Source organism: Miscanthus floridulus, chromosome 3 (genome assembly GCF_019320115.1).
Source record: "Miscanthus floridulus cultivar M001 chromosome 3, ASM1932011v1, whole genome shotgun sequence".
Lineage (NCBI taxonomy): Eukaryota > Viridiplantae > Streptophyta > Magnoliopsida > Poales > Poaceae > Miscanthus > Miscanthus floridulus.
In genome coordinates this window covers 59,532,611-59,553,483 of record NC_089582.1, presented here as the reverse complement: position 1 = coordinate 59,553,483, position 20,873 = coordinate 59,532,611, and the positions used below count along the sequence as shown (strand labels likewise).

Below are 20,873 nucleotides of genomic sequence, written 5' to 3'. Positions count from 1 at the left end.
TGTTACCGATGAAGCCAGTCCGGACGAGCCGGAACACGGCCGCGCACCATCGCGCCATGGTCGCCGCCGGTGACCTCCCGTGGCCACGCTCGAGCACTTCACCTCAACCTATAGCGGTAGCATAGATAGGTCCACCGTGATCCCTGGAGGCCTACGAGCATCTTAACCGGGCATTGGGCGCCGTACTTCACCGGAGCTCCACCATGCGCCATGGCCGACATACCTAGGGTTCGGTAGGGGTTGCGTGTAGGACATGGCTAGATGCGGTTCGTCGAGGCAAGCACATCGGTGCCGTCACTTTCACCGGAGGAGCCGCCGTCGGTGAGCAAGACCACCGCCGCGCCATCAAACACCACCTCCTCTATTTCATCTCGCTGACCGGTGGGTCCGGCTGACAACCGGGTCCCCCACGTCAGTGACTGAGTTTGAGAAGATAGTTCAAAAATTCCAGTTTTTAGTGCTATTTTGTAAATTTTGTAACTCCAAATTGGTAGATCCAAATTGAGTACTTCCAATTTTGTTAGACTCACAGTTAGGTCTAACATTTAAGAAAAATATGTCTTGAGCACTTTATGTAGAAATTTTGGATGAATTAAATAGGAACTTGAAAAGTGTTTTTGAATGCATGCAAACTTGTTTAAATCATATCTTGAGTTTCTGTGATCCAAAAATTGTGAAATTTTGTGGGTAAGCTAGTATTGCTTAGTAGAAGCTCTAGTTAAAATTTGAGAGACATTGCATGTGTAGTTTTTGAGCTATAGATTTTCCTTTTATCATTAGTAGATACTTGTGTGAATTTTTGTAAATTATCTATGAATCCTATGGCCATGAAACTTGGTAGGTAGTATCTTAGTACCTTAAGGATGCTAGGAAAAAATATGAAATCTGTTTCTTGATATTTTTCACTAAGGTTTCCTAATTATGCCATTTTGAGCCATTCTGCCTTACCATTTTTGTGTAGGCTGTTGTACTTACTAAAATGGTGTGAAATTTTTATGGTAGTCTACTTAGGGCATGTAGTGTCTACTGTAATTTTTGTAGATTTAATGGTGTAGTTTTCATGTATGTTTACTATTTCCTCTAATTAATTAAATAAATTAAGAAAGGTATTAGAGGAAATGTTTTGGGAATGAACACCCTACTTTCTGGTGTTCTTGTAATATGTGTGACATGTGAGTAGATTTAGTTTTGTCCAATTATATGTTTACATCATGAGTTACTAATTATTTCGTTTGCATTATGTCCCTCTGGACAGATCTGGGGACTTTAGAAAGCTCCCCATGATATTTTGGTTTTCTATGATTGTAATGAATACAAGAGTTGTAGATAATTTATGTATCTAGCTCCTGTAAAAATTTGAGGGCATTTGGCCCAGTAGTTTAGGAACTACAGCTGTTTAAAGTTAGGTTTCAGTTTTGCTTACTCTCTGTCTTGTAAGGACAGAGTTCTGTTGATTTATGAATTCGACTTAGTAAAGTGTTGAATCATGCTTTGAGATCTAAAAATGAATTGTAGACAATTTTATAAGCTTTCTAGATTGTCTTATTGCATGTCAATTGGATTTATAAATCTCTAGTTATGGCTAGTTTACTGTACCGCTACATAGTCTCCATTTTATTGAAATACAAATGCTTGAGTGTATGCATGTGCAATGTTCTCGTTGATTGTTTAGGGGTTAGCCTAACTTGAGAATATGCTTAGGTGTAGGTGCTAGGTCATTAACTGAAGATGAGCAATTATACATTAGGTTGTATAAACTTGGTAAGTAAAGTGATTTGAATAGGGCTTAAGTTGGAATATGCAACTACAGCGAACATGTGCATTCCCCGAGCATCCCTAACATTCGTTCATGTGCATCCATGATATTTATCTTGCACAATCATGCAATAGGTGTGCCGGAGGGAGTGACGTTGCTGGAGTTCGAGGGAGCCAACCAGGAGGAGGAGCCCGAGGTGCAGGAAGCCGACGAAGCAGTCGTCGCGGAGGAATTGCCCGAGTGCCCTGACCACCAGCCTTCCTCGTTCCTGAAAGGCAAGCCCTGGAGCATATTAAGCCTCCCATGTTTTTACAAATACATTGAGTATCTTTTATTGTTGATGATGCATTAAGTATAGGAATTGGTTGGAACCAATTGCTGCATTATATATTCTTCCTTGTCCAGATATCGCACTGGAATCCTATTTAAGTGCAGGACGGGTTAAATGCTTAGCCATGCTTAGTGCGGTAGAAGTCAGGTGATTTCCTGTCATCTTCGAGTTTTAGGATGAGGTGGATCACGGTTGGCTATATTTGCTATCGTGGAAAAGAACCATGTGAATAATGAATTAAGACCGGACGGGGTCTTGTGTAGGTTTGAACATAGTGACTCTGTCTGAGTCGTTTAAGGACCGATACGTTGTACGTCCTCATGTCATGTTGAACACAGCCTAACACTTAGCTGGCCGAATAAGTCGTTCTGACCGCGAAGCCTAGTAGCTCGACTTAGGCCGGGGACGCGAGCAGTGGCGACATTCTGGAGGTAGTAAGGATGTGCGGAGAGCCATTGGTATAAGTCTAAGGCGGGTTAGAGTCCTGAACAACCTTGGCAGAGTGGTTCTCTGAGAATGTCGATCTATTTGGACTCACGACTCCTGAATCGTACCAAAGGTGACTTGTTTGCGACCCTGACGGGAGAAGCAGGGTTTGTGTTTAGGAATACCCCTCCAGCTGGATAGGAATCGATTCAAATCGCCGTCTCTCCCGGATAGTGAGAACTTGACTGAGCAACGACAACGTAGATTCAATTAATTTAACGATATGGTTAAATGGATGATGATGATAAGGTTGCCACAATGAATACCTAATATGGTTATTAATGTTTGCACCCTAATAAAATGATTGCTTAGTACAGGTGCTAATATAGATGACAGGATAATGGCTAAAAAGTCACTGCTAGTCAGAATAAGAGTTGATCATACTACTTATGCTTTTCTGCAAAAAGAAAGTGTCAGCCAGCTCCACTACATTAAGCTATGCATAATCCTTGGTGTCATTTGTTTGGTTTTTGACGAGTAAGTCTAGCTGAGTACATTCCCGTACTCAGGATTTATTCCCTGTTGTTGTAGATGACCTCCTATATCTGGGATTCTACAAGTATTGTCTCCACCCGGCGGGTGATGAGGACTAGATCATGGGCATAATCTCCTTTCTCTTATCTGAATGCTTTTGCGGGTCGTGATTAGCAAACCAGTATGTGTATTTGAACTCGGTGTGTGAGTTAAACTATTTGCTTCCGCATGTTTTACGAGACTTGTTTTGTAATAACGATGACTCTGTGATGATGTAATCTAATTGTGAACGTCTGCAAAATGTTGTAACGTACGATATGTTATGTTGAATTACTGTGATCTTGGTTGTATGCAAGTTGGTTTGAAATCCTTCGAGATTTTGGTTGACTACCGGGTTTATATGGGCTTAAGTTCGAGAATTTGATTGTTTCGGCGATTGTTTTTGTACTTGTGCTCTTATAAATTGGTCGGTTCTGTGACAGACCCTCCTCCTCCTCTACCACCTCCTCCTCCTTCTAGATCTATGCCCACCGGAGATGAAGACGACGGCAACGGTGGTTAGGGTTCCAACGAGCCTCTCCCCCTATTTCTTCTCCAACTCGGACGCTATAGAAGGGGCTGGCCTGAGGGAGATAGGGAGGCCAGGCAGTGGGATGGTGACCGGACGGTTTAGGGGCCTTGACGCTAGGAACAACGGCCGGGGCTAGATCGGAGCGGGGGGAGAGGGGGGGAGTCTCGTCGGAGTTAGAGAAGATGGCGGCGGTGGGGGAAAGGCGGGTGAGGGAAAGAGAGAGGGCGCCGCTGGGGCGTTAGGGTCTCGCCGGAGCTCTGCCCCGGTGAGATCTACCATGCCATGGCAGGGAGGTGGGCGACGACGGGGGCGAGTGCTACAGCCTCGAGCGCTGGAAGAAGCGAAAAGCTGAAGGTGGAAGATGAAAAGTGACTGCCTGAGATCCGTCGCATGCTAATCGAACGGTTGAAAATCGTCGTATGAAAGAAGGCTGATTCTCATGCGCCTGAAGATTAGCTGTTTTCTTATTTTGGACTATTATTTAATTTGTTATCAAAACTTAGCAACTTGATAAATTTTTTCACCTAACTTTGGGCCTTGTTTAGATTGTAAATTTTTGCAATCTGGACACTGTAGTACGTTTCGTTTGTATTTGACAAACTTTGTCCGATCATGGACTAACTAGGCTCAAAAGATTCGTCTCGTGATTTATAATCAAACTGTGCAATTAGTTATTTTTTTATTTATATTTAATGCTCCATGTATACGTCCAAAAATTGATGCGATGGAGAGAGAGTGAAAAGGTAATCTAAACAAGGCCTTGCCAAGCATGCTCCTGAAATATTGCGCCTGTTTGGTCCAAGTTGCCCAACTAAAACCACGGTAACCAAAGCCTGCCGGCTCGGTCTTCAGGGAGTAGGGACCGACCTTCCCCCGTGCGCGAGGAGGAGGCGGCGGCCGCCGTCAATCTTAGCGGAGCGCCGGTCACCGGCCGCCGGCCGTCCTTCTGCTGCTGACCTCGCGGGTTCGTTTCTAGTCCCTGTCTGCTTCTCCATCCACCAAACAATGAGACAATCAATTGCTTGCCATGTAGATTGCTCGCTGGATTTGCGCGTGGTTGCAGTAGAATATCGACTTGTCCCCAACTCCCTATCCTGAGCTAAATGACCATCCGGTGCTTTGCTTGTGCGCTCCGACTTAGGCTTCTTATATAACGCAGAGATCGGTAACTAACTGCAGCTGTGATTTCCAGTTCCAGTTTCAGCAGTCCACTACAGCGCCGGCAATATTCCTCTCCTGCAATCATGGATGCCAGGTCGCAGCATCTGCTTGGTGCTGCAGGCCCATGGATTCGTGGGTGGGTGGGGTGGGAGGGGGGGGGGGGGGGGGGGGGGGGGGGGGGTGTAAGAATCACTCGCCGCCTGCTGCTTCTCTCCTAACTTCCTGATTATTTATATTTTCCCTTTTTCTTTCATTTAACAGGCTGGGAGGTGGCGCGGGACTTCACAGTCGAGGACGCCAACACAGTCTGCGAGCTTGTGCATCGAAATGAATCCTTGGTCGTTGAGAAACGGAGGTTTGTTTTTTATAGCCCGTGATGCCGACTCTTAGAATTGTACTAGTATATTCTTTTTGCAGTCCTGATTTACAGCTGATCATTGAATTTGGCGTTGCAGATATCTGCTGTCAATGCTTCAAGGACAAGATGGACGCGTCAAGGTGTGAAGAGACCTGAGTTCATGGAACAATTGTGAGTCTACTCTCCTGCATGCGTGATGAAAATTGATATGGAACTAGCAATTATACACGGGGCTGGTCCTGATTCCTGAGACTTATGGGGCCTGGAGCAAAACTTAAACCGAGGCCCTTAAAATAAACATAATTATTTGGATATATATATAATGCTATCAACAAACACTTAAAATGCATCAAAAAGCAATACTTATATAAAATAATTTAATGATATTTTCTTGCTGCTTTCTGTCATTCCTATATGCAAAGTCACCGATATCAATACCAATCTCATCGATTAATTTATTCTCAATGAATAAGGTTACCCAAACAATTACAAATGGATTCTCCATGTGATTCAATAAACTCATTTTCTCCCATTTTTCCCCATTGTCACTGTTGGATGCATACCTTTTAGATGACATGACAATGTTGAAATTTAAAGAAACAATCAACAACAACAACAACAACAAAGCCTTTAAGTCCCAAACAAGTTGGGGTAGGCTAGAGTTGAAACCCATAAGAAGCAATCAAGGTTCAGGCACGTGAATAGTTGTCTTCCAAGCACTCCTATCTAAGGCTAAGTCTTTGGGTATATTCCATCCTTTCAAGTCTCCTTTTATTGCCTCTACCCAAGTCAACTTCGGTCTTCCTCTGCCTCTCTTCACGTTACTATCCTGACTTAGGATTCCGCTACGCACCGGTGCATCTGGAGGTCTCCGTTGCACATGTCCAAACTATCTCAACCGGTGTTGGACAAGCTTTTCTTCAATTGGCGCTACCCCTAATCTCTCACGTATATCATCGTTCCGAACTCGATCCCTTCTTGTATGACCGCAAATCCAACGCAACATACGCATTTCCACGACACTTAGCTGTTGAACATGTCGTCTTTTCGTAGGCCAACATTCTGCACCATACAACATAGCAGGTCTAATCGCCGTCCTATAAAACTTGCCTTTTAGCTTCTGTGGTACCTTTTTGTCACATAGGACACCAGACGCTTGCCGCCACTTCATCCACCCTGCTTTGATTCTATGGCTAACATCTTCATCAATATCCCCGTCCCTCTGTAGCATTGATCCTAAATATCGAAAGGTATCCTTCCTAGGCACTACTTGACCTTCCAAACTAACATCTTCCTCCTCCCGAGTAGCAGTGCCGAAGTCACATCTCATATACTCAGTTTTAGTTCTACTAAGTCTAAAACTTTTGGACTCCAAAGTCTCCCGCCATAACTCCAGTTTCTGGTTCACTCCTCTCCGGCTTTCATCAACTAGCACTACATCGTCCGTGAAAAGCATACACCAAGGGATGTCCCCTTGTATGTCCCTTGTGACCTCATCCATCACTAAAGCAAACAAATAAGGGATCAAAGCTGACCCTTGATGTAGTCCTATCCTAATCGGGAAGTCATCCGTGTCTTCATCACTTGTTCGAACTCTAGTCACAACATTGTTGTACATGTCCTTAATGAGCCCGACGTACTTCGTTGGGACTTTATGTTTGTCCAAAGCCCACCACATAACATTCCTTGGTATTTTATCATAAGCCTTCTCCAAGTTAATAAAAACCATGTGTAGGTCCTTCTTCTTCTCCCTATATCGCTCCATAACTTGTCTTACTAAGAAAATGGCTTCCATGGTTGACCTTCCGGGCATGAAACCAAATTGGTTCATAGAGACCCGCGTTATTGCTCTCAAGCGATGCTCGATAACTCTCTCCCATAGCTTCATAGTATGGCTCATCAACTTAATTCCCCGGTAATTCGTACAACTTTGAATATCCCCTTTATTCTTGTAGATCGGTACCAATATACTTCTCTTCCACTCATCAGGCATCTTGTTCGATCGAAAAATATGGTTGAACAGCTTGGTTAGCCATACTATAGCTATGTCCCCGAGGCATCTCCACACCTCGATTGGGATACCATCCGGTCCCATCGCCTTACCTCCTTTCATCCTTTTCAACGCCTCACTGACCTCAGATTCTTGGATTCTCCGTACAAAGCGCCTATTGGTGTCATCAAAAGAGTCATCCAACTGAAAGGTTGTGTCCATATTCTCACCATTGAATAATTTGTCAAAATACTCTTGCCATCGATGTCGGATCTCATCCTCCTTCACCAAGAGATGCTCCCTTTCATCCTTAATGCACTTAACTTGATTGAAGTCCCGTGTCTTTCTCTCACGAACCCTAGCCATCCTATAAATATCCTTCTCTTCTTCCTTCGTACTCAAATGTTGGTAAAGATCCTCGTACGCTCTACCCTTTGCCACACTTACAGCTTGCTTTGCAGTCTTCTTTGCCACCTTGTACTTCTCTATATTGTCCACACTCCTGTCATGGTACAAGCGTCTATAGCATTCTTTCTTCTCCTTAATAGCCCTTTGGACTTCCTCGTTCCACCACCAAGTATCTTTAGCCTCGCGTCCCCTTCCTTTGGTTACTCCACACACCTCTGAGGCTACCTTCCGAATATTGGTTGCCATCTTGTCCCACATGTTGTTTATGTCGTCTTCTTCCTTCCAAGAGCCCTCTTTGATAACCCTTTCCCTAAATACCTCTGACGTCTCCCCTTTCAGTTTCCACCACTTTGTTCTTTCAATCTTAGCTTGTTTATCCCTATGGGCACGCACCTGAAAACGAAAATCTGCCACCAAAAGCTTATGTTGAGAAACAACACACTCTCCTGGTATTACCTTGCAATCTAAGCATGCTCGTTTGTCCTTTCTTCTTGCGAGGACAAAGTCAATCTGGCTACAGTGTTGTCCGCTACTGAAGGTCACTAGATGAGATTCTCTCTTTCTAAAGAAAGTATTGGCTATCATCAGGTCAAAAGCTACCGCGAAGTCCAGAACTTCCTCCCCCTCCTGATTCCTACTACCATACCCAAAACCTCCATGAACTGCCTCGAAACCTGCGCTTGTAGTACCTACATGCCCATTAAGATCTCCTCCTATAAAAAGCTTCTCACTACTAGGTATAGCTCTAACCAGGCCATCTAAGTCATCCCAGAACTGTCTCTTAGCACTCTCGTCAAGGCCTACTTGGGGGGCATACGCACTAATTATGTTCAAGACCATATCACCAACAACAAGCTTGACTAAGATAATCCTATCTCCTTGCCTTCTCACTCCCACCACACCATTCCTGAGGCTCTTATCAATCAAAACTCCTACTCCATTTCTATTCGCGACTGTCCCTGTGTACCAAAGCTTGAAACCTGTATTGTCCACCTCCTTCGCCTTCTGACCCTTCCATTTAGTCTCTTGAACGCATAATATATTTACACGCCTCCTAGTCGCGGTATCAACTAATTCTCTTAACTTACCTGTAAGTGACCCTACATTCCAACTACCTAAACGGATCCTAGTTGGTTCGACTAGCTTCCTTACCCTTCGCACCCGTCGACTCAGATGCGAAGACCCTTGCTCATTTTTCACTACACCCGGGCGCCGATGTAGCGCGCCACTAAGGAAGCGACGACCCGATCTTTGGTCACTTGACACCATGCCCAGATCACGACACGGCGCGTCACGGGGGTGACGACCCGGCCCTTGCCCATTTAACACCATACCCGGGTTCCGATATGGCGCGTCGCTAAGAGGGCGTACCCAGTCCTTGCCCATTTAAAGAAACAATGAGGAATTCAAATTTGCTCAGATATACAAAGGTTCTAGATTAACTCATTAAAATCTTACCTATTACCACCTAGAGTCACAAATCCAATAATATATATAAAGGGCGTACCCAGTGCAGAGAGCTCCCGCTCTGTGCGGGGTCTGGGGAAGGGTGTTAATGGCAAGCCTTACCCTCGCCTGTGCAATGCGAGGAGACCGCGACTCGAACCCGGGACCTTCCGGTCACAGGCGGTAAGACTCTACCGCTTGCACCAGGCCCGCCCTTCAAATCCAATAATATATATCCCTAAACAATATTCAGTCAGCCTGATGACCTAACCCGAAGCCTGAAGGTCCAACGACCCAAACTAAAGCTTGATTTAGATTGTCAGTTTGTTTGTTCTTCAATCATCTGGATCCCCTTTGCTATTGCCAAAATCTCTGCTGCTCAGTTTCTTCCCTTGTAGAGGTAGCCTCCCCATCCATATATGTACGAGTGAGAGATGTCTTCCGTCCCGGAGAACCCTCTTCTCTCCCTCATTAGTAAAAGTGAGACTAGGTAGAGGAGGTAGAAAATAAGGCCTACCGTCTATATGGGACTAGTCATCAAAAAAGCACTGTAATAACAAAAATATAGTATTGGTCATCATTTATAGCTAATTGTTATGTACGTAGAGTTATGATAAAACCAGCCAAACGGCATGACCTATCTGTAGTCTATACACACATACCTTCTAATTATACATAGTCCTTCGCCAAATATCAATCATTCAATCGTGTTCTGCTGCATGTTCATCAATCACCAAATTCTGAAATTCATGGATTCACAAGTAATGAGTATGCAACTTCACGGGCCTACGGCTTCACCTGAATACCTGATTGCTGGATTTCATGGTCTTCTGGTCTATCACTTCGGTAATAAGAATTAGCTAGGGGTAGACCGCCAGACTGGCAAGCGTCCGATGCAGCAGCAGCGCAGTGTCGCTGACTTAGACGTCTGAACCATAGGCGTTACCGTGTGGCGGCGTGGGTGTCTTGGTGTGATGGGGATTGGATTTTGGGGCGTTGCCGTGTGTTGCCACATCTGCTCTCTCAGCGTGTGGGGCCAAGTAAGATGAGATGATGGAAGCATCGAAGAATGATATCCCGGATTTGTGATGCCCGTCTGAAAACTCCGTGACTAGTCAATCTACTATTGGACCAGGCCCTGATACTAGAATGTGCATGCCTGGGGAGGGCCCCTTGGTTTTGGGGGCCCAGAGCAACTGCACCGCTCAACCCCCGTCGGAGCTGGGCTTGACTATACATATATTTAGTGTGAAACTTTTTGTGCTCTAGTACTGATTAGCTTCTTCACTAGGTGAAAAAAAGGGACGATTGGGGTGTTTTCTCAATTCGTTTGGGTGCTATATTTTGTGAGAAAAAAATATCCCTGCCATATTGTGGCTAGTGTTCCTCTCCATGTCAAACAGGGGCCTAACCTGCCTTTCTTTGCTAAAGAAAAATCTCCATGCCATAATCTATGTGCTCTCAGTTTTCTCACTTCAACTTTCTCTCTAGTCATCAGTATTTTGGTAACAAAAAAAAGACTACATTTCTCTGCTTTACAGATTTTTGGCTGAATCAGATGTCAGGGGGGATGAGGTAAGTCTGCAATGCCCAAATAACATAGACTGTAATTCGTGTAAGGTATATATTTGCATTTCCCTATCCTGTTACTTGCTGTAGCAAATAGAAACTGGTATGAGCTTTTGTATCCATTTAAGTGTCAGCTGGGGATCTATTTCGCGTGCTTTGTGAAGTACATCATGCCACCCTTTGCCTGGCATTTTGAAATACCTGCCATTGCTACTATTCCTTTCTGTTCTATTCTCTCTCTCTCTCTCTGTCTCTTATTATCCACACAGCATCATAGGGTAGTCTGATGGCGAACTATTTCTGTTTGGGACACAACATATTTGTTATGATGAAATCTCTTACTTTCATTTGTAATTTACTTGAGTTGTGTTGTTTTGTGTACATCCATGTATGTAAATGAGCTTAGCTATGCATCTTATTTAAGAAATATCTTTTTTCAGCTGTCCTGTGAGAGAGTTAGAATCCATGTCGACAGATGTTTTGGTTTGGAACAAAATGGCTGGAATCACCATGTAGTTCAGGATGGTGTGCAACTTTTTAAATTGCAAAAGGAGAAGGATGGCTCTCTGAGTCCGGAGAGTTTGAAGTTTGTGCACAATACAATCAACAAACTTAGCCTTGAAGCTCTTCATTCAGTGGCTTGTATTGTTAACCAGAATTGGAATAGTTTTGAGAAGACTAGGCCAAGAATGAAAAAACTTGTAAAGAATAACCTCCCAGCTTACTTAGCTGATTTGGGTAATGAAAATAACAGCTATCATCAGCTATCGCAGATCTTAACTAATCCGTCAAGTTATCTATCTGACAGCATGAGCCTTGCAACACCAGTTAAGCCAAGACTGCTTTCATCATTGGTCCAAGCTTTAGGTGAACTGGATGCATTGCCATTGCAAGCTCTTGTTGCAATGAAGAGGAAGCTCAAAGGAAAATCACGTTCCCCAAGGTTTGAGCTAGAATGTCAAGCTTCCACAAGGCAAGAAATTTTTGAAAAGGTACATAGAAGGTGCAATAAGATCATATCAAAGCTTGAGAAGGCTGTGAACTGCCAACGAATTTAGCAAAAGCCATGTCCGTGGTGAACCTATAACGGAAGAAAGAACTGAGATGCATGGATATTTCACTGTCGGAGTTCTTTCCATTTTCCAGGCATGTTATCTCCTTGAAGAATGATGTAATGAATGCTCTATGGTCGCTAGAAAAGATGAGACATGATACACTGAAACTGCTGCGTCCCATGTTATGTTATGGCTCTAAGGAAAAGAGAGAGCACACGAAGTTCATGATAACTGTGAGAAAGTATCTGTTAGAATGTTTGTTTGAATGCGATGAAGGTAAATTACCAGAGAAAGCACTGCAAGTCATTGCTTTTTTTTATTGGATGTCTCGACATCAACATATGCTCACAGAAGAGAGAAAGGAAGTAGAGGCAGAGTCTGTCTTGAATTTGAGCAGCAATCTCAGAGCTATAGGATGTTATGATGTAGCTGGAGACCCAATCAATGATCAGTTAATGAACTCAGGGAGTGCATGCATAAGTGATGATCAACTTATAAACTTAGACCACGATGACCGCAGAGAGGACAATGACTTTGTACTCACAGAGACCAATTACTTCAATTTTTGTCCTCAGCAAAATATTGATGAACCATGCAGTTCCAATAGCTTGCACAACACTACTGTTGTGAGTTCTAGGCATTCTAGAGACACAGAAGCGGCTGTTAGCATGATGGATTCTCATTTGAATAAGGCTGTTGCTAGTGTGGAAACAGCAAGTTGTTCTAAAGATCTCCATGAGCTTTGTGATGAGACTGCAGTGATGGCCCACAAGCTTATTGGACAGATTATAGAAAGTTCGTTGCGTGCAGATACCAAGGAGGTTGATGAATGCACCAGAGGTTATCTTCGAGGGGGTTCTGTTTCTCAAGGTCCTCAAGGTACATCATGAAGACATGAACCATTGTTAACATTTTCTTTTCGTATAGCCTTTGTTCATTCATCACAGTTCATCACACTTGTATGTTGATGTATTCTTTGTTACCATAGCTCCTGCAGTGGAGGATACGTAAAGTGCTGACATTATGATTAATGCTGTCAAGACTTTGTTTCCTAAATTATCAGAAAGGTCTTTCTTGTTCCTCCCTTCTTGTCCTCCCTTGTGTTCTGCACATGAATGCTCTAATACTTTGCATTTCAACAGCTGCTTTGAAAAGGTCCGGAGGATCCTCAATGGTGGTGAGCAATGGGGAGTCTTAGAGTACATTGTGCTGGCTTTGCAACTTTTTTTTTATTTGTACTCTATACTGTGACAGTGTGACTTGATATTTACCTTGTGGTATGTACAGCTAATCTCTTTGGAGTGAGCATAACATTAAAGTAAAAATAATAATTAAAAAGGGATTGAATTCATTCTTTTAACTGACAAAAAGCTAATCATGTGATGCCCATCGAGCTGTTTTGAACCATATAAAGCCAAGCAGAAATATCATGAAAGCAGGGACAATGGCATCTAATGAAAAATATTGTTTAGATGTTCAATGCAGGATTTTGGTCAATTTTCTCTTATTCTTGTCCATTTCATGGAGGGAGCCAAATATCTTTGTTTCAGGAAAAAGAGACATAAAGCCTTACATGCTTCTATGTCACTTTCAATTTCCTTTTCTTCCTTATTAGAATAAAAGAAATTTCGTAGTGCTGTTTTAATGCTCTCATCTTGCAGAATTCTGAGACATTTAAAATAATTTGTTTTTTGTGATATGGCAATTAGAATATCGGCAGACACTGTGTAGGTGAAAGCCTAATGATTGGACTTCACAATTAGCACTTGTTTAACTTCTTTTCTCTGTGCGTGTAAAGCCTAGGAATGACATTTTACTGCCAGACATTTTCTCTTTCTGGACCCAAGTTTTCATCCAAGTTGATTTAATTATAGTAGCAGATGGCTCAGTTTAAGTAGTACCTATAACTCCAATTTAGTATAGTAATGCATTTTTATCCTGAATTGTTCACTACATTAGTCTATCTTTTGTGAACAGGTATGGTACTTTCATCCGAATATAGTTTGTGGAATGACCAGTGAGTAGTTATTGATTCAATCTGTGAATGATTCCTCAGTGAATGCATTTTGTGGGTGAGAGTGGAATGTGTTTGCCACTATTGTGAAGATTCACTAACATCATCTGCCACTGGCTTGTGAATGTGTGGTTCAATATGTACAACAGTACAAGTGTTGCATGCAATGACATATGAGCACCAGTATGATACTACTCTTGAAATTATGTAATAACTGTTACAATTTCATGCATGATATGATGATACTAAGAGGTTTGGAATGTAACAGTTTGATGGCAGTCAGACCACCTACATTCAGAATCTTCTGGTGTAAATAAGCACTTTGTAAATGGGAATTAGGAAAATATTTTCAGTAATGATGGGAACATATGGTGACAAAATTAACATTTTGCTTCGTGGTCAGAATGGCCAACTTATTTCTGATCCCAGGACCATGCATGTTACATAGCTGTTTACCTTCTCTCTTTAGAAGTCTAATAATGTATGTAAACTGCAAATAAATAGTCACGTGTTGTGATGGTTACATCTGGTTTTGGTATGCGAAACAATAATGGTTTCATATTAATGCTTTCTTTGTATTTACACTGGCCAAATCTTCTTGAGTCTTTTACCTGTGAGTCATTATAAAAAATCATAATTTCTTCTGTTCAACTAAAAAAGTTTGGGAGACTTTTGTGGCACTGTACCAAACATTCTTTCATTCCATGCCACTACCTGTGTTTGGGCTCAAACGGCGTTAAACAACTGGCTAAAATGACCAATTTGCCCTCAACTCAGCTAGCCTTCAATTTTCTTATTACGTTTACTCCCATGCTACTGAAATCAGTTGTAGTTTGATTTTTTTCTGTTTCCTCTGGTGTCACTCTGAGCTGCTATTGATACCAAAATTTAATAACTATTTTTATTAACATTCTGAATGGTTGAGGGGCTCTATAATTGTAACAAAATATTCTATTTTTTTTAATCCAAAACGAACATGTAGTCCTTTTCTGTCTAATACCAGTGAATGTCCTGTGAGTAGATATAGGACAAGTTGCTGCTCACTAGGTGTCCACATCAGAACAAAACCAACCCAAATAGCAGTGCAAGCTAATTCTGTAATGCAAACGACTAAGGGTCCGTTCGGTTAGCCTGGAACGGAGCTAGAAACTATTCCGTCTTATTAATATTATACAAATTAGCGAACAATTCCAACCGGGAATCGTTCCAGGACTCGATCCTAAGCTACCGAACAAGCCTTAATAGTGTTGAATGCTGCTATTAAAAGAAATAAAAAATCTAGGAAAGACAAAAAAATCTAGGAAAGACGTATAAATGATTAAATATACAATACATCATCTGAGATGAACAGGAACAATTAGCTTCTTTCAGCTGAGTTAACACCTCACAGGGATAGCCCTCAACAACAATACAATGAAGTACATAAAAAAAGCGAAGCCTCTTATTTCTTCAAATCTGCAAAGTTCAAACACAGAAGCTTTGATCATCAGAATTGCAGGCCTATAATATGAAGCCCCAGCCCAGCTTGGTTGCCCTCTCATGGAATTTCATTAGGCTCCCTGCAATTTCAAAATTGAGATGTGACCATTCGACTACTGATCTTTTTCACTGAACCTAGACTACATACTACTGATCATTTTGTGCTGATGCTTTGACTGACAGGATTTTTGACAGTTCTAAACCCACTCGACTCTTTTAACCTAACTAGAAAAGAAAGCGCACTTCGCGGCGCCCTACCAGCGTACAGTGTCCAACAGTCCAAATTGTGAAGCAATACACACGGTCATATATAGATAGATAGTGTCTATATAGTCCAGATTATAAGAAAAGAATTCATTACTACAAACCGTTTTTGCCAATAGTTTAGACTACCAGTAAAATTTTTCATCCAATGCACTAAAACAGTTCAAAATGCTCATATGAAAAAGACAATGCACGTTTTGCAGCCATGCTCATATTCGCCCTCCTTCATGGTTTGTAGCCACCGCAGAAGGTTCCCTTTAGGAAGTTCAGAATAAGTTCATTGGATGAATCTTGAATTCATCATCCTTCTGTGGCACACCTTCCAGCATAGCCTGATGAAAGAAAGAAAGCACGTGTTTATTCAGGTCTTACATCAGGAACGGACTTACACACTCAAATGCTTGGATCATAGCGTGTTGATATTACCAATGCACCCCACAATGGGGTCATGGGAACGAAAGATCCGAGGCAACCTCCATCTACGAGATGAGGTTTTGTCAACATTGCTTTGACCTAAGTGAGTAAGTAGAGTGGAAAGCATGCGCAGTGGCCAGTGGGTCGATGGCATGCCTTCAAACAAATCCTGAACGTTGTTTAGCACATCCTAGAACCTAACCTAAACGAAGATCTGCATGTGAAGCTGTACGGACTCTCACGAAATTAAAGTAAGCTGCTAGCATGTGGCAATCCCTTGGGATATCAATACCGTGAAATATGTTACGTGTGTAATGGCCTTTGGATACATTATAGAATGATATCCCTCTGGATTGGGTAGCCTTCTTTATGCACGATTAGCTAGCTGCTCACGAGCCAGAAGTAGTATAGCGTCATAGGTCACGCATAAAAGGTTAGCAGCTAATCTCATCAGTAAGTAACATAATACAGTGGTCACAATGCACGTTTAGTTAATACACCAGTTGTAGTATATTCAAATTGGGTTTATAGTAGAATTGTTCTTCCCTAACGGTCGATGCCCAGTTAATTGCTGTGGTACCTATGTTCACATAGGAATCCTCGCTGTATCTGGATGGGACCACCAGTGAAACAAATATCTGCAATTTTTTCTCATATAGGTTTCGTAGACATACTGAAAATGAAAATTGTTGATTAGCTAGCATTTAGTTTAATGATAGATCTCAAAAAATCTTATATAGGGATGGAATCATAGAATAAGCCATGCCATCGTATGATATATATATATAGTTTCATTCGTACACTATAGACAGCATCCCTGCAATCATAGTGTGACCAATGAGGATGTTCATAAATCATATTAGGCCCCGTTTGGATCCTTGGAATTGAATTAATTTTAATAATCATAATTTAGACACATATTAATTAAGCTAATATGGTTGTATATGGATTATATTTGTATATTATTGTTGGCTATACGAGAGAGATACTTATGTGTTGCATTTCTACCGTAGGCGAGCGAGTTGAAGAACGTGTTATAAGTTGCAAAGTAGAAACATAACATGGTGATCTATAGAATCTATTTTCATCTCCCACTCTATGAATTTGAGATAGGCTTATAAATGAATTTTGGAAAGTGGTGGAATGTCAAATTCTAAGCTCAATAGCCTAATTTATTATGTAGATTTCAATTCCTCCAAATTAAAAGATCCAAACATGGCCTTAAAGCAAATAAGTAGTTTAGAGGAGATCACTCGGTCATGTGAGGAGGTGGAGTCTAGATGATAAAAGTGATCATCCTCTTAGTGCTTGTTAGTGAGTAATTACTGCAAGAATAGGCATAAAGAAAATGATGCATGGTCCTATGCTTCCTTGTTGCTGCTTCAAGGAGTGCACCAAATGCCTTGGAGCCTTATTAGGACCTTACCTACAGCAAGCTTGTCAACCCTCCGACTTGTTGAAGAGGTAGCAAGAAGTTATAAACGGATGCAAATCAAGTGACAGGAACAGAGATGTTCTGGTGAGACTTGCCTTTTTATGGCTAGTGGTTTGTCTATCTTGGTGCCTGCCATTGTGGTGGTAATCCAAGTCCTTGTATAGAAAAGGCTTGGTGACAAAGGAAAAATAATACTTGGTGTAGCTCCAACATGGATTATGGGTAGAAGATTGCTCACTGATACCACAGGATAAATCGTTATGTCTAGTTAGTTTGCTCCCTCTTTATATTATGCCTAGTTAGTTTGCTCCCTCTTTATAATTTCCGCATTTATGTTTGCACTTTATTATTAACTTGTTGCTACTTGTGTGTATTTACTTTCTTAAAGTAGCTTGACATGTTAGCTTAGTATGATTGGCTCTAAATTGCAGAATTATTTGTGTGGTCAGTGCACTAGGTAATTCATAGAACACATCTTAATAGACATGTGTGTGACCTTGCATTGGATAGATGATGCGTGGCAAATTCAGAAGAGGATTGTGGGTTTGTTTCATCTAGAAGGACGACATACTGGCCATAGGTTGGCAGATCGAGGCCTTTACTGAAGTATTGTTAAAATGGTTTGTTGAGAAGAAAATATTTGCCTTGACTTTGAACAATGCATCAAATAATTTAGTAGCAGTCATTGATATTATTGATGATCTTAAATTGAATGGAAATGGTTCTTTGGTTTGTGATGGCATATTTTTTCACATTAGATGTGCATGCCACATACATACTTAACTTGGTTGCTAGAGATGGGATGGTTGTTATTTCAAAAACACTAGACAAGGTTAAAGCATTGGTTGGGAGGAGCTTATGAAATGTGCTACCGAGTGTGAATCAGATACATCAAAGGGCATTCAACTTGATGTTTCAACTGGGTGGAACTCAAGTTATTGGATGCTTAGGGATGCCAAAGACGTGTGTGATTGTGATTGTGAGTATAAAGATGTGCGGTATTCCGGCTTTCGACCATTTCCGTTGAATTTCCGGCCGTATTGGTTTGTTTCCGTGCACCTGCATATATATCCCGATTCCGTTTTCAAACCTGCATTTTCCGAACCCGATCCTCCTGTTTTCGCCAAAAAAAAAATAGAAACAAAAGTAGAAATGAGGTTTTTCTGTCTATTTTCATCCCTACCCAGATTACGCTTTAAGTGTTCCAATCCCCCCCCCCCTCCATAGTTAATTAGGACACATTGCCATTCAGTTGGGAGTGTCAATTGTGTAACTAGGCTTGTTTTATTTTATTTCGGCCACACTGTCAAGGGTGTTTTGATTTGGTTGGTAGGATGGGATGGGCAAGCCCAATTCTGTGGGTGTTTGGTTCAAAGAGAAGTAGAACAAATTCATCCCTAGAGGAGAAGTACTTTTCCTCTAGATAGGGACGAGTTGGTCCCCAAAAATCAAGTACTCATCCCACCTAGGACATGATTAGTACCTGCGAGAGCATGGGTTTACCGCCGGGGGGGCAAGCATGTCCGGAGAAAAAGAGCAATAAGTAACTCAGCATCTAGAAGTATGAAGAAGATCATGATGAGTGAAGGGAATATGAGGTCCCTGCAAGGGTCCAAACTGTGACCCAAGAAGGGGGGGGGGCTTCACTAAGAACTTTATTAACTGCTCTAACTTACCCACCCACAAAGAGTGTTGCAACCTATAGAAAATCCAATCAACTAGCCTGTAAAGGAACACAAGCAGAAGCACAAATGTGGAGCTGAAGTGATGAAGGGCACACTCCCATACATGGCATCCCAATGTCGATTGCCAAAATACAACCCATATTCCAAGTTGGAACTCCTCAAAGGATATGTTGGGTCACTGAGCCTTCCCCAAGTCACGTTGTTGGGATAGTAACTAAGTCTCCGTAGTGGATTGCACCTTGGTGTCTAGGAGAGTAGAACGACAAATAGTGAACCTAAGTGGCTTGCAGCACTTGTCTTTGTTGGCAAGAGCCTTGGTGGCGAGCACAACACCATGACCGGGAGCATATATCGTCTTTTGTGAAGCACCAATGTGGACTACGGATTGAGTTTCAACAACTAACACCATGAGATACATCGCCTTATGTCACAAGTTTGCTCTTCCTAACATTACTAACCACATTTTTGCCACTATGTGCATTTACCTTTTCTAGAGTAGCTTAGACTAACCACATTTTTGCGACTATGTTGCGAAACTGTTTGTGGGCGGAACATTAGAGACACTAGATAAACTTGTAGTTTCCAACCTTTTACTAGATAGTTGTTTCGTTTATGTAATGTAGTTCAAGCTAGAGAAATAGTAGGTTAGAAAAGTTTATAATGACCCAATTCACCTCTTGTCACCTCTTGGTTCACAGTTTAGACCCTTTGAAAGGTCCTAATGGCTAGAGGGGGGTGAATAGCCTATTAAAAATTTCTACAACAACACTAAAACAAATGATTAGTCAATAAGATGACGAAGCGAATTTTACGCTATCACTATACTTGGGGTTGCAAGCCACCTACCCAATTCTATTTTCTATGATCTCTAGTATATCACAACAAAGCTATGTCACTAATATACACCTAGGTGATCAACCTAGTGAGAGTAATACAATTAAATGATACACTATCTAGTCTTAACTACCATTAGCTCTATCCAAGTGAATGTATAATGAAATATAAGAGAGTGGTAGAGAGGTATACCACCGTGGCAAGTGACCAATGAGTGAATACCAATGAATACCAAGGAGACAATCAAGACACAATAATTTTTCCTCCGAGGTTCACTTGCTTGCCGGCAAGCTAGTCCCCGTTGTGGCGATTCACTCACTTGGAGGTTCACGCGCTAATTGGCATCACACGCCAAACCCTCAATAGGGTACTGCACAACCAACACAAAATAAGGATCACACAAGCCATGAGCAATTTACTAGAGTATATTTTGGCTCTCCGCCAGGGAAAGGTCAAGAACCCCTCACAATCACCATGATTGGAGCCGAAGACAATCACCAACCTCCGCTCGACGATCCTCGCTGCTCCAAGCCGTCTAGGTGGCGGTAACCACCAAGAGTAACAAGCCAAACCCACAGCGAAACACGAATACCAAGTGCCTCTAGATGTAAACACTCAAGCAATGCACTTGGATTCTCTTCCAACCTCACAAAGATGATAAATCAAAGATGGAGATGAGTGGGAGGGCTTTGGCTAAGCTCACAAGGTTGCTATATCAATGCAAATGGCCAAGAGAGTGAGCTAGAGCCGGCCACACGCCATAAATAGAGCCCCTAATGAAATAGAGTTGTTGGCTCCTCAGTTCTCTGAAATTCGGGCTGACCGGACGCGCCAGTCAGATTGACCGGACGCTGGACCCCTGCGTCCGGTCGCCTGATGATCGCCACGTGTCATTAGCTTCAAATGTTGAACGCCTGATCTCAACGGCTAGTCTGCTTCATGCCACGTGTTAAATTGCGACTGGACACACTGCTCAAAGTGACCGGACGCTTCACCACTAGAGTCCGGTCGTTTCCAGTAAGGCACCAGAGCCCGTTTTTCTTGATCGGACGCGCCGGTGCGTCCGCTCCTCCTCTTCTCTACGTGCCGCCACGTTAACAGGACCGGACGCTGAACAGTGTTCAGCCAGAGTCCGGTCACCTG

The 20,873-nt window shown here is 42.3% G+C and overlaps 1 pseudogene; it reads left to right on the top strand.

Moving 5' to 3' along the window:
- Positions 1–3,900: 3,900 nt before the first annotated feature.
- Positions 3,901–14,035, top strand: LOC136543791 (uncharacterized; annotated as a pseudogene).
- Positions 14,036–20,873: the final 6,838 nt, after the last annotated feature.